The 15,694-nt window shown below is 40.1% G+C and overlaps 1 pseudogene; it reads left to right on the forward strand.

Annotated features, from left to right (window-relative positions):
* Window positions 1–12,052: 12,052 nt before the first annotated feature.
* LOC132479574 (small ribosomal subunit protein uS8-like) lies at window positions 12,053–12,439 on the forward strand (annotated as a pseudogene).
* Window positions 12,440–15,694: the final 3,255 nt, after the last annotated feature.

The raw sequence follows: 15,694 nt of genomic DNA on the forward strand, positions 1-15,694 counted from the left end.
ATGATGACTAAATGTAACGTAATATCCTGGATGGGATCATGGAACATAAAAAGGGCTTTGGGGGAAAATAGGTGAAAGCCAAATAAAGTGTTTTAGTTAATAGTAATGTACCAATGTTGGTTAGTTCGTTGTAAAAAATGCACCATGGTGACATAGGATGTTAACAGTAGGGGAAACTGGGTGAAGGTCTACAAAAAGTCTCTGTACAATCCTTGCAAATTTTCTGCAAATCTAAAACTATTGCAAAACAAAAAGTGTATTTTTAAAATGCAGTCAGTAAACATGTTTTTCTTGAATTAGCTTTGAGGCAAAAAAGATTTTTCTCCATGGGTGTAGAGTGAGAAAAGCCATGAACAGAGAATTGCCCCTGGGGAAAACCAACATGTACATGGCAACCAGAGAAAGGAGAAAAGACAAGAACCATTCCTGAGGTCAGGAGAGTAATGTTTAGGAGAGTGTCAGTAGGATCCAATGCCAAGAAGTCTAATAAGGTAAGGACTTAAATGTCCACAAGGAAATAGAATAAAAAGCCCAGAAAGAGATCAACACCTAAATGGAAACTTAATATATAGCAAGGTGGCCTTACAAATCAGTGGGGAAAATGATGGATTATTCAACAAATATTTTGGGAGCAATTAGTTACCCATATGGGGGGGAAAGTAGATCCCTATCAATGTTAAGTAGATCAGACTTGATACGAAAAAAAAGTATATAAACCTTTTAGAAGAAACTATGGGAGAATATTTTTGGGGACTTCCCTGGTGGCACAGTGGTTAAGAATCTGACCACCAATGCAGGGGACACGGGTTAGATCCGTGGGCCAGGAAGATCCCACATGCTGTGGAGCAACTAAGCCCATGTGCCACAACTACTGAGCCCATGCACTGCAGCTACTGAAGCCCCCACGCCTAGAGCCCTGCTCTGCAACAAGTGAAGCCACTGCAATGAGAAGCCCGTGCACCTCAGTGAAGAGTAGCCCCTGATCGCCACAACTAGAGAAAGCCCGCACAGCAATGAAAACCCAATGCAGCCCCCCCAAAAAAGGGGGGTCAATCTAGAATATTTTTGACCTCAGGGTACAGTAAGAGTTCTTAAATAAGACTCCAAAAGTTCTAACCACAAAATAAAAGATGAATAAATCTGAAAATTAAAATGTAAATTAAAACAAGAGTGAAATATGTTAACATACCATTGTCAGGGAGGGGAAAATTTCCCCCTACTCCTCTTGGTTCTTTTGACTCATCTAATAATTAAATTGACACAAGACAAATTAACCAGAGAAAAAAATTAATTTTTTATATACAGAGGTCTCATAAGTACAGGACCCAAAGACATGACCAAAGAAGGCAACTTTTATACCTTTTAGACAAAAAACAAAAACAAACAAACAGAAAAAAAAATAAATTTGTGAAAGATTGACAAGACAAAGAAGTTTGGTCTTGAGGTAGTAATTTAGTAAAGAAGTAACAAGCTTTGTTTATACAGCCTTCTTGGCTCTAAATTCTCTATTGCTGATGATAAGGATTTCTCTCTACCTCCTGGTACAGGGTGGGTACCTTTCACCTGGGAGATTTACTTTCTGTTTGTAGGGGTACAAAGGAGGGTCAGAGTGTCCTTCTTCTTTTTTATTTATTTATTTATTTATTTATTTATTTATTTTCGCTGCACTGGGACTTCATTGCGGTGCGTGAGCTTCTCTAGCTGCAGTATGTGGGCTCTCTAGTTGCAATATGTGGGATCCTAGTTCCCTGACCAGGGACCGAACCTGGGCCCCCTGCATTGGGAGCGTGGAGTCTTAACAACTGGACCATCAGGGAAGTCCCCCAGAGTGTCCTTTTTGCATCAGCTGTTTCTTAAGTAATTCAATTTAATTTAAAATAATCATTATGCCAAAGTGGCCTATTTGGGGGTGGCCTGCCCTGAACCTCATCATCATCAAATTGACTAAAATCTGAAGGTCTATCAAGAGCAAGTTTTGGAGAAGATGTGGAGAAATTGGAACTCTCATACATTTCTCTAGAGAGTAAAAACTCATAAAACCATCTAGAAGAACAATCTGACAATATCTAGTAAAAGTTAAGATATACATACCTCTGGTCAAGCAACTATACTCAGATATATATGCAAAATAAAATTGCATATATAGGTACATGTGAGATATAAATAAAAGAATTCAAGACTATTCCTTGATGCATTATTCATGACAGTAGAACATTGCAAATGATTTAAGTGATAATCAGGAGACTGGATAAATATAGTATCTTTATCAAATATGTGACAGATGTTAAAATTGAACTGTTTTAGTCTCATTCCAAAGTGAAATGCAGAATCACCATACAGGACTTGCAAAAAAGATTTTTGAAAACCAGTCACAATTCTTTACTTTGTACCACATTGAGGGTTAACAAAAGGCTTGGGAATTGGAGATGGAAAGAGGAGAGGTACGGAAGTCATGTTAGAATGGACCTGTGCTCTAGGAGTTGGTCTGGGCAAAGAATGCACGTGTGAGCCATACTTTTTCATATTCTTTTCCATTATGGTTTATTACAGAATAATGACTATAGTTCCCTGTGCTATACAGTAGGACATTATTGTTCATCTGTTTTATATATAGTACTTTGTATCTGCTAATCCCAAGCTCCTAATTTATCCACCCCCAACCCCCTTTCCCCTTTGGTAACCATAAGTTTGTTTTCTATGTCTGTGATTCTGTTTCTATTTTGTAAATAAGTTCATTTGTATCATATTTTAGATTCCACATATAAGTAATATCATATGGCATTTGTCTTTCTCTGTCTGACTTACTTCACCTAGTATGATAATCTCTAGGTCCATCCATGTTGCTGCAGATGGCATTATTTCATTCTTTTTTATGGCTGAGTAATATTCCATTGTATATATACCACATCTTCTTTATCCATTCATCTGTCAATGGACATTTAGGTTGCTTCCATGTCTTGGCTGTTGTAAATAGTGCTGCTATGAACATTGGGGTGCACGTACCTTTTTGAATTATAGTTTTCTCCAGATAGATATTTTCTCCAGGAGTGGGATTGCTGGATCGTATGGCAACTCTATTTTTAGTTTTTTAAGGAATCTTCATATTGTTTTTCATAGTGACTGCACCAACTTACATTCCCACCAACAGTGTAGGAGGGTTCCCTTTTCTCCACACCCTCTCCAACATTTATTATTTGTAGACTTTTTAAATTATGATCCTGACTGGTGTGAAGTGGTACCTCATTGTAGTTTTGATTTGCATTTCTCTAATAATTAGCAGTGTTGAACTTCTTTTCATGTGCCCATGGGCCATCTGTATGTCTTTGGAGAAATGTCTGTTTAGGTCTTCTGCCCATTTTTTGATTGGGTTGTTTGTTTTTCTGTTGTTGAGTTGTATGAGCTGTTTATATATTTTGGAAATTAAGCCCTTGTCGGTTGCATCATTTGCAAACATTTTCTCCCACTCTGTAGGTTGTCTTTTCGTTTTGTTTATGGTTTCCTTTGCTGTGCAAAAGCTTATAAGTTTGATTAGGTCCCATTTGTTTATTTTTGCTTTTATTTCTATTGCCTTGGGAGACCGACCTAAGAAAACATTGCTGTGACTTATGTCAGAGAATGTATTACTTATGTTCTCTTCTAGGAGTTTTATGGTGTCATGTCTTATATTTAAGTCTTTCAGCCATTTTGAGTTTATTTTTGGTGTGAGGGAGTGTTCTAACTTCATTGATTTACATGCGGCTGTCCAGACTTGAGAAAGATGTTTTTGCCCACATCAGAGAAATGCCAGTGACAGATCTCCATTATGGGTAGGTGAGACTCCAAAGAACTCACCAAAGCACCACATGACACAGATTCAAATGCCTTCTGAGACTGTGTTTTGTAACTAAAGAGACCAGAACACTTTTCACTACCCAAGAGTGATCAGAAAAGTTAGGGGGCCCACCCTAAATTTTATCTAGGAGCAAGGGAAGAAGCAACTCTGTAGAATAAATTTAAGGGGTCAGTGGAAAACAAAAAAAAGCTGCTTTAACGTGACCTCCGAAATGTTGTGCTTGTTCAAAGTATTAGTTACATTTGTATATTTTTTATCTTTTTTATTTATTTTTGGCTGTGTGGGGTCTTAGTTGCAGCACATGGGATCTTCGTTGAGGCAGGAACTTTCGTTGCCACGCGCGGGGCTACTCTCTAGTTGTGGCGTGTGGGTTTTCTCTCCCTAGTTGTGGTGTGTGGGCTCTGAAGTTTACAGCATGCGGGCTCTCTACTTGAGGTGCGTGGGCTCAGTAGTTGTGGCATGTGGGCTTAGTTGCCCCATGGTATGTGGGATCTTAGTTCCCCAACCAGGGATCGAACCCACGTCCCCTGCATTGGAAGGTGGATCCTTGACCACTGGACCACCGGGGAAGTCCCTAGTTACATTTGGAATGATGTTACACAGCAGTAAAATGACTAAAGCAGAGGATGTACACCAATGTAGATAAATCTCAAACCTAGAATGTTGGATGAAAAAAGTCGCAGAAGGATAAGTATAGTATGATACCACTTTCATAAAGTTTGAATATATGTAAAATAATACCATACATTACTTTGGTATACTTATGTAGTAAGATTATAAAAATATACACCTGGTTGGTTACCTCCGGAAAAGAGCAGAAGATTGGAGGAAGAAAGAGATACAAGAGGGCTTCACGTATTGTAATAATTCACTTCTTTAACTGGATAGTGGAACACATGGAAGATCATTATTTTATTTTCTATTGTCTTTTGCATGCAGTGATATTTCATAATTTGTTAAAGTTGGGAAGAAAGGACCTTTTGAAATAGACTGTTAAATTGGGGTAGTTGGCCTTAGTAAGAGCAGTGTCAATAGGAGGTGGGAGCAAAGGCTGAATGCAGTGGTGAGAAGTAAAGGGGAGGTACCATTTGAGCTGAGTCTTAAAGATGTGCAAGGCCCCAACCTGTATTTCCAGCCTCCAGCCAAGCTAAACAGGTCACTATGCCCAAGACATAGCTCACTTGCTCCCTGAACTAAATATTTGCTTACATCAGTCCTGCTCCCAGGGATTAACAATTGTAGCTACCATTTGTGACAGCCTACTGCAATCCTGGCCACTATGTATAGAACACCTACTATGTGCCAGTAACTTTACAGATACTATTCTATTTAATCCTGACAACAGACTTATGAAGTAGATATTGTTATTCTCATTTTACAAATGAGAAAGTTGAGTTTAAATGTAATATTCCAGGTCACTCAGGAAACGGTAAAGCTGAGATTTAAATCCATGTTCATCTGAACTTAAAACATGTCTTTCCATTATAGCAGTCTGTCCTACCTTCCCACTCTGGCCCCACTGCACTCAGCTTCCACTCCTTGACCCAGCTCAGATGTCAACTCCATTTTCTGATTCAGTTATTCATTCATTCAAACATTAATTGATTAGAGGAAAACATAGTCAGAATACTCTATGACATAAATCACAACAAGAAACTTTTTTTTTACATCTTTATTGGAGTAAAATTGCTTTACAATGGTGTCTTAGTTTCTGCTTTATAACAAAGTGAATGAGTTATACATGTACATAGGTTCCCATATCTCTTCCCTCTTGCGTCTCCCTCCCTCCCACCCTCCTTATCCCACCCTTCTAGGTGGTCACAAACCACCAAGCTGATCTCCCTGTGTTATGCGGCTGCTTCCCACTAGCTATCTATTTTACATTTGATAGTGTATATATGTCCATGCCACTCTCTCACTTTGTCACAGTTTACCCTTCCCCCTCCCCATATCCTCAAGTCCATTCTCTAGTAGGTCTGTGTCTTTATTCCCATCTTACCCCTAGGTTCTTCATGACCTTTTTTTTCCCTTAGATTCCATATATATGTGTTAGCATATGGTATTTGTTTTTCTCTTTCTGACTTACTTCACTCTGTATGACAGACTCTAGTTTCATCCACCTCACCACAAATAACTCAATTTCGTTTCTTTTTATGGCTGAGTAATATTCCATGGTATATATGTGCCACATCTTCTTTATCCATTCATCTATTGATGGAAACTTAGGTTACTTCCAGCTCCTGGCTATTGTAAATAGAGCTGCAATGAACATTTTGGTACATGACACTTTTTGAATTATGGTTTTCTCAGGGTATATGCCCAGTAGTGGGATTGCTGGGTCGTATGGTAGTTTTATTTTTAGTTTTCTAAGGAACCTCCATACTGTTCTCCATAGTGGCTGTATCAATTTACATTCCCACCAACAGTGCAAGAGGGTTCCCTTTTCTCCACACCCTCTCCAGCATTTATTGTTCCTAGATTTTTTGATGATGGCCATTCTGACCAGTGTGAGATGATATCTCATTGTAGTTTTGATTTGCATTTCTCTAATGATTAATGATGTTGAGCATTCTTTCATGTGTTTGTTGGCAATCTGTATATCTTTTTTGGAGAAATGTCTATTTAGGTCTTCAGCGCATTTTTGGATTGGGTTGCTTGTTTTTTTGTTATTGAGCTGCTTGTAAATTTTGGAGATTAATCCTTTGTCAGTTGCTTCATTTGCAAATATTTTCTCCCATTCTGAGGGTTGTGTTTTGGTCTTATTTATGGTTTCCTTTGCTGTGTAAAAACTTTTAAGTTTCATTAGGTCCCATTTGTTCATTTTTGGTTTTATTTCCATTTCTCTAGGAGGTGGGTCAAAAAGGATCTTGCTGTGATTTATGTCATAGAGTGTTCTGCCTATGTTTTCCTCTAAGAGTTTGATAGTGTCTGGCCTTACATTTAGGTCTTTAATCCATTTTGAGTTTATTTTTGTATATGGTGTTAGGGAGTGTTCCAATTTCATACTTTTACATGTAACTGTCCAGTTTTCCCAGCACCACTTATTGAAGAGACTGTCTTTTCTCCACTGTATATTCTTGCCTCCTTTATCAAAGATAAGGTGTCCATATGTGCATGGGTTTATCTCTGGGCTTTCTATCCTGTTACATTGATCTATATTTCTGTTTTTGTGCCAGTACCATATTGTCTTGATTACTGTAGCTTTGTAGCATATTCTGAAGTCAGGGAGCCTGACTCCTCCAGCTCTATTTTTCATTCTCAAGATTGCTTTGCCTCTTCGGGGTCTTTTGTGTTTCCATGCAATTGTGAAATTTTTTGTTCTAGTTCTGTGAAAAATGCCTTTGGTAGTTTGATAGGGATGGCATTGAATCTGTAGATTGCTTTGCGTAGTATAGTCATTTTCACAATGTTGATTCTTCCAATCCAAGAACATGGTATATCTCTCCATCTGTTTGTATCATCTTTAATTCCTTTCATCGCTGTCTTATAATTTTCTTCGTACAGGTCTTTTGTCTCCTTAGGTAGGTTTATTCCTAGATATTTTATTCTTTTTGTTGCAATGGTAAATGGGAGTGTTTTCTTGATTTCATTTTCAGATTTTTCATCATTAATGTATAGGAATGCCAGAAATTTCTGTGCATTAATTTTGTAACCTGCTACTTTACCAGATTCATTGATTAGCTCTAGGAGTATTCTGGTAGCATCTCTAGGATTCTCTATGTATAGTATCATGTCATCTGCAAACAGTGACATCTTTACTTCTTCTTTTCTGATTTGGATTCCTTTAATTTCTTTTTCTTCTCCACCCGCTGTGGCTAAAACTTCCAAAATTATGTTGAATAATAGTGGTGAGAGTGGGCAACCTTGTCTTGTTCCTGATCTTCGTGGAAATGGTTTCACTTTTTCACCGTTGAAGACAATGTTGGCTGTGGGTTTTTCATATATGGCCTTTATTATGTTGAGGATAGTTCCCTTTATGCCTACCTTCCACAGGGTTTTTGTCATAAATGGGTGTTGAATTTTGTCAAAAGCTTTCTCTGCATCTACTGAGATGATCATATGGTTTTTCTCCTTCAATTTGTTAATATGGTGTATCATGTTGATTGATTTGCATATATTGAAGAATCCTTGCATTCCTGGAATAAACCCCACTTGATCATGGTGTATGACCCTTTTAATTTGCTGTTGGATTCTGTTTGCTAGTATTTTGTTGAGGATTTTTGCATCTATATTCATCAGTGATATTGGCCTGTAGTTTTCTTTCTTTGTGACAAGCAAGATCCTTTTTGACCCACCTCCTAGAGAAATGGAAATAAAAACAAAAATGAACAAATGGGACCTAATGAAACTTAAAAGCTTTTCACAGCAAAGGAAACCATAAACAAGATGAAAAGACAACCCTCAGAATGGGAGAAAGTATTTGCAAATGAAGCAACTGACAAAGGATTAATCTCCAAAATTTACAAGCAGCTCATGCAGCTCAATAACAAAAAAACAAACAACCCAATCCAAAAATGTGCCAAAGACCTAAATAGACATTTCTCCAAAGAAGATATACAGATTGCCAACAAACACATGAAAGGATGCCCAACATCACTAATCATTACAGAAATGCAAATTAAAACTACAATGAGGTATCACGTCATACTGGTCAGAATGGCCATCATCAAAAAATCTACAAACAGTAAATGCTGGAGAGGGTGTGGAGAAAAGGGAACCCTCTTGCACTGTTGGTGGGAATGTAAATTGATACAGCCACTATGGAGAACAGTATGGAGGTTCCTTAGAAAACTAAAAATAAAACTACCATACGACCCAGCAATCCCACTACTGGGCATATACCCTGAGAAAACCATAATTCAAAGAGTCATGTACCACAGTGTTCATTGCAGCTCTATTTACAGTAACCAGGACATGGAAGCAACCTAAGTGTCCATCGACAGATGAATGGATAAGGAAGATGTGGCACATACATACAATGGAATATGACTCAACCATAAAAAGAAACAAAATTGAGTTATTTGTAGCAAGGTGGTTGGGCCTAGAGCCTGTCATATAGAGTGAAGTAAGTCAGAAAGAGAAAAACAAATACTGTATGCTAACACATATACATGGAATCTAAAAAAAAAGGGGGGGTCTGATGAACCTAGGGGCAGGACCGGAATAAAGATGCAGACATAGAGAATGGACTTGAGGAGGGGGAAGGGGAAGCTGGGACAAAGTGAGAGAGTGGCATGGACATATATACACTCCCAAATGTAAAATAGATAGCTAGTGGGAAGCAGCCGCATAGCACAGGGAGATCAGCTCGGTGCTTTGTGTCCACCTAGAGGGGTGGGATAGGGAGAATGGGAGGGAGATGCAAGAGGGAAGAGATATGGGGATATATGTATATTTATAGCTGATTCACTTTGTTATAAAGCAGAAACTAACACACCACTGTAAAGCAATTATACTCCAGTAAAGATGTTAAAAATAAACAAACAAATATTAATTGGGGGTGTAACCAAAGGTATTGGTGCTCCATCCATATGCCCTGGCTCAGCCCAGAGGCACCTGCAGCTTCTGAAGACTATGGATGCCTTATGCTACACACACTGGCATCTCTCGGCCTGAAGGCTTTATCTTGCTGCAGGAGGACTAGGCCCATGTGGGAAGCAGGCTGAGGTGATAGGGAATTAGCACCCTCAGGAGCAATCCTCAACCAGTGCGGGGTGGCAGTTGGTGGAAAATACCCCAGCTTCCTCATCCTTTGATGGGACAATTCGGAGGTACATTCTACACATTCCCTCAGAGGGCACCCAGCAGGATGGAGCCCTAGTTGCCCATAGCTGTAACCATCTTGTGAATGAACCTTTTATTGGCTTTCTTACCTTTTCTGTCTCACTTTCCTACCCCCTCACCATACTTCTTGGGATTACCCTCAAATAAGCTCCTTGTGCTTTCTCAGGGGCTACTTAGGGGAGCACAGCCTAAGACAGAGGGTCTTCCTTGTGCAGCATCAGCAAAGCCTTCCTTCAAGCCCAGGCACAGTTTGTGCTCCCTCCTTCCACCTGCTTTGCTCCAACTCCTGGAGGCTTCTTCATAATATCCTGAAGCCTTTCTAATTGCAGGTCTGCCTGGCCCACTTTGAACAGCTCAGAGCTGATGCCCTGTTCTTCCTTGTCTTCCTTGCTCACAGCACACCAGAACTGCTCATTGCATGTCTGCTGAATGGGCTGAATGGTTGGAAGTCCTTCTTACGTTTGATCTGATTAATCCTCATCACCTCCCAGGACACCTTGTATTACCCGTTAGCTGAGAACTATATACAGGTCAAATCAAGATACATAAAGTTGTAACAGTGTCAGAATAAATTATTCTTCAGTGTGAACCAGAAATCAGCTACAAAAACAAATCCAATAATTTATTACATTTAGATATTTAAATTTTGACAGTTTTCCTTTAAAAAAGAACACTGTTTATGCTGGGTGCTTTGATTTAGGCTGTAAAGATAAACTGAGGTAATTGTTTTTTAATTTCTGCTTATTAATAAAATGCAAATGCACTGCTTGAAATGAAGGCAAGCTGGCTAGTCCAAAACCAGAGATATCTGAAGAGAAACACATCTTTCTGCTTTCCGTGAGGTGTCCTTATGAAACGATATAAAATGGTAGATAAGAGTGCAGATTTTGAAGCCAGCCTGCTTCTGTTTCAGTCTGCTTCCACCACTTACAGCCATGTGATCTGGAACCATTTATCCAATCCATCTATTTATTAGTTGCCTCAATTATAAATTAGAGTTGATAATAGTACTTATCTCACAAGGTTGCTGTTATTGAGATGAGGATGGGATGATAATCTTGCTGTTGTTTTTGGCTCATCCCTGCAGGCTTCTCACTGCCTTCTTCCTCCTGCTCCAGCAGACAGCACCCTACTCCATGCCTGTCATTCCTGCACTTCCCTCCCCTCCCCCTACCCAGCCACTTCCTCAACCTCATGTCCCTTCCCTCTCTACCTGGGCCTAGCCCAAGATCTCTCTCCATTGTGGTCCCTCCCACCTCTCTCACTTCCTTCTCCCTACCTCATCTTTCTCCTCTAATTGAGGACATAGGGATATAGGAGAGGTATATTTGTAGGTCTCAGAATGGAAGTTCAAGAGGGTACAATGGAATGATGGAGAAGTGAGGCAAGGAAGAAGGGCTGGGTCAGTGGAGGGGATGTATAGAACAGGTGAGAGGAGGGTCAGAAAGGCAGGGGTACACCAGTGAATGGGATTCATCCTGAGAGTCTCTTGGAAGAAGAAGAATTAACCCTGACTCTTTTCTCCCCAGGGCAGTACTATTCTCGTCCTACCCTAGGACCTTAGGTGAATCCCTCCTTCTAAGTGTCTGGAAGAAGTAATTGAACCAAAGTCATCTGTCTTTCTCACAGATAAAGGTGCCAAGTCTGCCACTTTGAAGAGAAGGTCCTCTAGTTTCCAGCCTTCCCCGATCTTGCAGCATCACCTTGGCTGTATCTGGGAAGTGGGAGATAAGAGTACTCTGCTTCTTATCTATAGAACACTGGCTCTCTGGTTGTAGACCTAATTTAGATTACAATCTCCTAGAACCATGTCTAGCAGTGCCACATAGGAAAAAGCATAAACTGTGGTGTCAGATAGACATAGGTTCTATTTTCAGCTCTGCCACTCACCAGTCACATGAGTTTGAGCAAGTCATTAACCTCTCTGAGCCTCAGTGTCCTCATGGGGATTGAAGTCCCCACCTCACAGATTATAGGAAGAATTAAGTGAGGTGATGTGTGAAAGCCTCACAACTGTGAGGGCTGAGACTGGGCCAATTTGTTCACCATTTGTAGTTCAATGCCTGGCACAGAGTGTGCCCTCAATAAATACTTGTTATAGTTGAATGAATGAGTAGGCACCTAACAAACCGTAGCCAGATATCCCTTTGTCTGGACTGATTCTGGCTGATTGCAATGATACTCTGCCCTGACACAGTCCAAAAAAACCTCACTGCATCGAATCCTGAGATGGTGGCACACCAGTCTAATGTGCCTGGGAGACTGCGTCATGTCCCACAGGTTAAAGGGGGCTTGTGTGAAACAAAAGTTTCAATAATATTGATTGTGCCACTGAGGAGTTTAATATAGTGCTTCTCAAACCTTAACGTGCCTCCAAGTCACCTAGGGCTCTTGTTAAAATGCAGGTTCTGCCTGCCATCTTTCTGTGCCATCATAATGGTGCACATGAATGTCCTGGCTGATATTCTCAAGAGCATCAACAATGCCAAAAAGAGAGGCAAATACTAGGTTCTTATTAGGCTGTGCTCCAAAGCCATCATCCAGTTTCTAGCTGTGATGATGAAGCGTGGTTATATTGGCCAATTTGAAATCACTGATGATCACAAGGCTGGGAAAATTGTCATGAACCTCATAGGTTACACAAGTGTGGAGATCAGTCCCATATTTGATATACAGCTCAAAGATCTAGAAAAATGGCAGAATAACCTGCTCCCATCCAGTCAGTTTGGTTTCATTATACTGATAACCTTAGCCGGCAGCATGAACCACGAAGAAGCGAGACGAAAACACATGGGAGGGGAAATCTTGGGATTCTTTTTCTAGGGATGTAATACATACAATGCAAATAAAATGCCTCAGTGGGGAAAAAAAAAGCAGGTTCTGAGTCAGTAGTTCCAAGTGAAGGTCTGACAAGCTCCCAGGTGATGCTGAGACTGCTGGCTTGGGGAACCTCATTTTGAGTAGCTGGGGTCTAATACAGGGGTGAACAAACTTTTTCTGTAGGGGGCCAGACAGTAAATATTGTAGCTTTGTGAACTGTATGATTCCTGCTGCAACTGCTTAACTCTGCCAGTACAGAAAAAGAGCAGCCATAGACAACATGCAAATAAATAGGCATGTTAGTGTTCCGATAAAACTGTATTTACAAAAACCTGGGGCAGACTGGATTTGGCCTGTGGGCTGTAGTTTACCTACCCTTTATCTAATATAGTTAAAATCAGCATATCATTCTTGTAATAGACAACAGTGAGCTTGTCACCTGAGCGCCCAATAATTCCCTCTTATGTGGTAACTTCCCCTTCCTCCAGATCTACCTCCCCTTCCCCACAATCTATATGAGGCCAGGAGCGGAGCACCCACTACCAGGCTCTCATCACGGGACTCTGACTCCAGACTCCAGCAGATTGGTTCAGGGTGGTGGCACAACTCCAAGGGGCATCTTTCACATTCTATTCCACAGAATGTTGTGCTCCAGGGCTGCCCTTTACATAGAAAACAAGGTGAAGGCCTCCTTAAGCTGTGAACTTGGCTGAACTGGGTACCTGACTAAAGTGGACTACTCATGGCCTTTCCTTAAGATTCTAGAATTAGGTCTAGGAGATTCCTGTGTTAGTCTGTCTATCTGTTCTCTTAAATAGGAGGATATATACGTGGAGATGGAGCTTTTTTTTTTTTTAACTCTGTTTATTGGAATACAGAGAAAGTTAGTAGAGAGAAAGAATGAAGCATATATTCAGAGAGAAACAATGGTGAGAGCTGGTGAGAGGGGCTTCCTGGGTTTTCAATAGCACTGCAGTCACCGGCTCCAGGTCATCCCTGAGTTCCAGCTGCATCCTTGCCCTTGGGTTCTAGGAGAGGACATTATATAAGTTCATTTTGCTTTTGCTTAAATCCAGTAGAACTCTGTTGCATGCAAACTACGGTCTTAATAGCATTAGCAAGTAACAAAAAAGTTCTTCAGTAGAATTCAAATTTTGTAGGATTTTTTTTAAATCAATGTATAGATTGTTGCAAGAGCACATTTTTTTTAACATCTTTATTGGAGTATAATTGCTTTACAATGGTGTGTTAGTTTCTGCTTCATAACAAAGTGAATCAGTTATACATATACATATGTTCCCAATATCTCTTCCCTCTTGCATCTCCCTCCCTCTCACCCTCCCTATCCCACCCCTCTAGGTGGTCACAAACCACCAAGCTGATCTCCCTGTGCTATGCAGCTGCTTCCCACTAGCTATCTATTTTACATTTGGTAGTGTATATATGTCCATGCCACTCTCTCACTTTGTCACAGCTTACCCTTCCCCCTCACCATATCTTCAAGTCCATTCTCTAGTAGGTCTGTGTCTTTATTCCCATCTTACCCCTAGGTTCCTCATGACCTTTTTTTTCCCCTTAGATTCCATATATATGTGTTAGCATATGGTATTTGTTTTTCTCTTTCTGACTTACTTCACTCTGTATGACAGACTCTAGGTCCATCCACCTCACTATAAATAACTCAATTTCATTTCTTTTTATGGATGAGTAATATTCCATTGTATATATGTGCCACATCTTCTTTATCCATTCATCTGTTGATGGACACTTAGGTTGCTTCCATGTCCTGGCTATTGTAAATAGAGCTGCAATGAACATTTTGGTATATGACTCTTTTTGAATTATGGTTTTCTCAGGGTATATGCTCAGTAGTGGGATTGCTGGGTCATATGGTAATTCTCTTTTTACTTTTTTAAGGAGCCTCCATACTGTTCTCCATAGTGGCTGTATCAATTTACATTCCCACCAACAGTGCAAGAGTGTTCCCTTTTCTCCACACCCTCTCCAGCATTTATTGTTTGTAGATTTTTTGATGATGGCCATTCTGACCGGTGTGAGATGATATCACATTGTAGTTTTGATTGGCATTTCTCTAATGATTAATGATGTTGAGCAAGAGCACATATTTTTGTTTGAAACTGGATCTTCCTGACAATAGAGTATGTGGTATTTCATAAATATTAAAATACATCCATATTCTAATGATCCACATAGTAATACGTCATTTTGTCACTTGTATAATAATTCTTGGTCCCTTGCTTTGGTTAGGGTTCAGCGGCAGAGAAAACTATTCACTTGGACAGAAAGGGATTTAGTACAAGGTATTAAATGGCTTACAATGTTGCTAGATGGGCTAAGGAAACAGACTCCAGGCTGATCATCATGGGTGAGTTCTCCAATGCACCTGGCAGAACTGGGCTGTGAAGGAGGCTGCTGCTCCTACCAAAACAGGAGACCCACCTGCTGAATCAGGGAGTAACCGCTCATAGGCACTAGCTCTGGAATCCTGCCACCTCTTCCATACCAGGAAGTTACCTGCCAAATTAGGGAGCCATCATCTCTGCTTCCAGGTCCAGATCAAACTGCTTCCCTCTAAACCATCAGAACAAGCAAGACAGATGCCTCACACTCTCCCTCTTAACTGTTCATTTTCAGGTTCCCGGTGAATGCATTTGAATGAAGGAACCTTTGTCTCATTCAGAACCCTAGCAGCAAATGGGTCTGGGAAAGGTAGTTTTAAACTTTTCAGTCTCTTCATTCCAGGAAGACACACTGTAATGAGACTGGAACAGATGATGAATGAGCCAGTCCACAGAATTAGCCACACCCCTAATTGACCACACAGTTGTAAAACAAAAATTATATTTTTGTGAAGAAAATGTAAATATGAGCAAACAATAACACAGTAGTTCACTGCACTTGTCAGACTGATGCTACATAATTCAGACTTCCTCTCTTTTTGCCAGATAGCATTATTAGTTGTGTATTCTTGCCTACTTAGGCAACTGAAACAGCTTGTAACATCTCAATCATTATGATGAGTGAAGAGATTTATTCACTCATTCACTTATTCAACAAATATTTTTGAATGCCTGCTGTGTGCCAGCCATTGCTTTTGTGCTGCGGCTATAACAGGGAACAATGAATGTTACATCCTACTAGGTCAAGATTCCCTTTGAAAATTCCCTCTGTCTCTGTGAGACTGAAAGGATCCTGGGGGTTCTGCTGATATAGGCAAAAACAAAGCAGTTGCAATGG

Source organism: Mesoplodon densirostris, chromosome 2 (assembly GCF_025265405.1).
Source record: "Mesoplodon densirostris isolate mMesDen1 chromosome 2, mMesDen1 primary haplotype, whole genome shotgun sequence".
Lineage (NCBI taxonomy): Eukaryota > Metazoa > Chordata > Mammalia > Artiodactyla > Ziphiidae > Mesoplodon > Mesoplodon densirostris.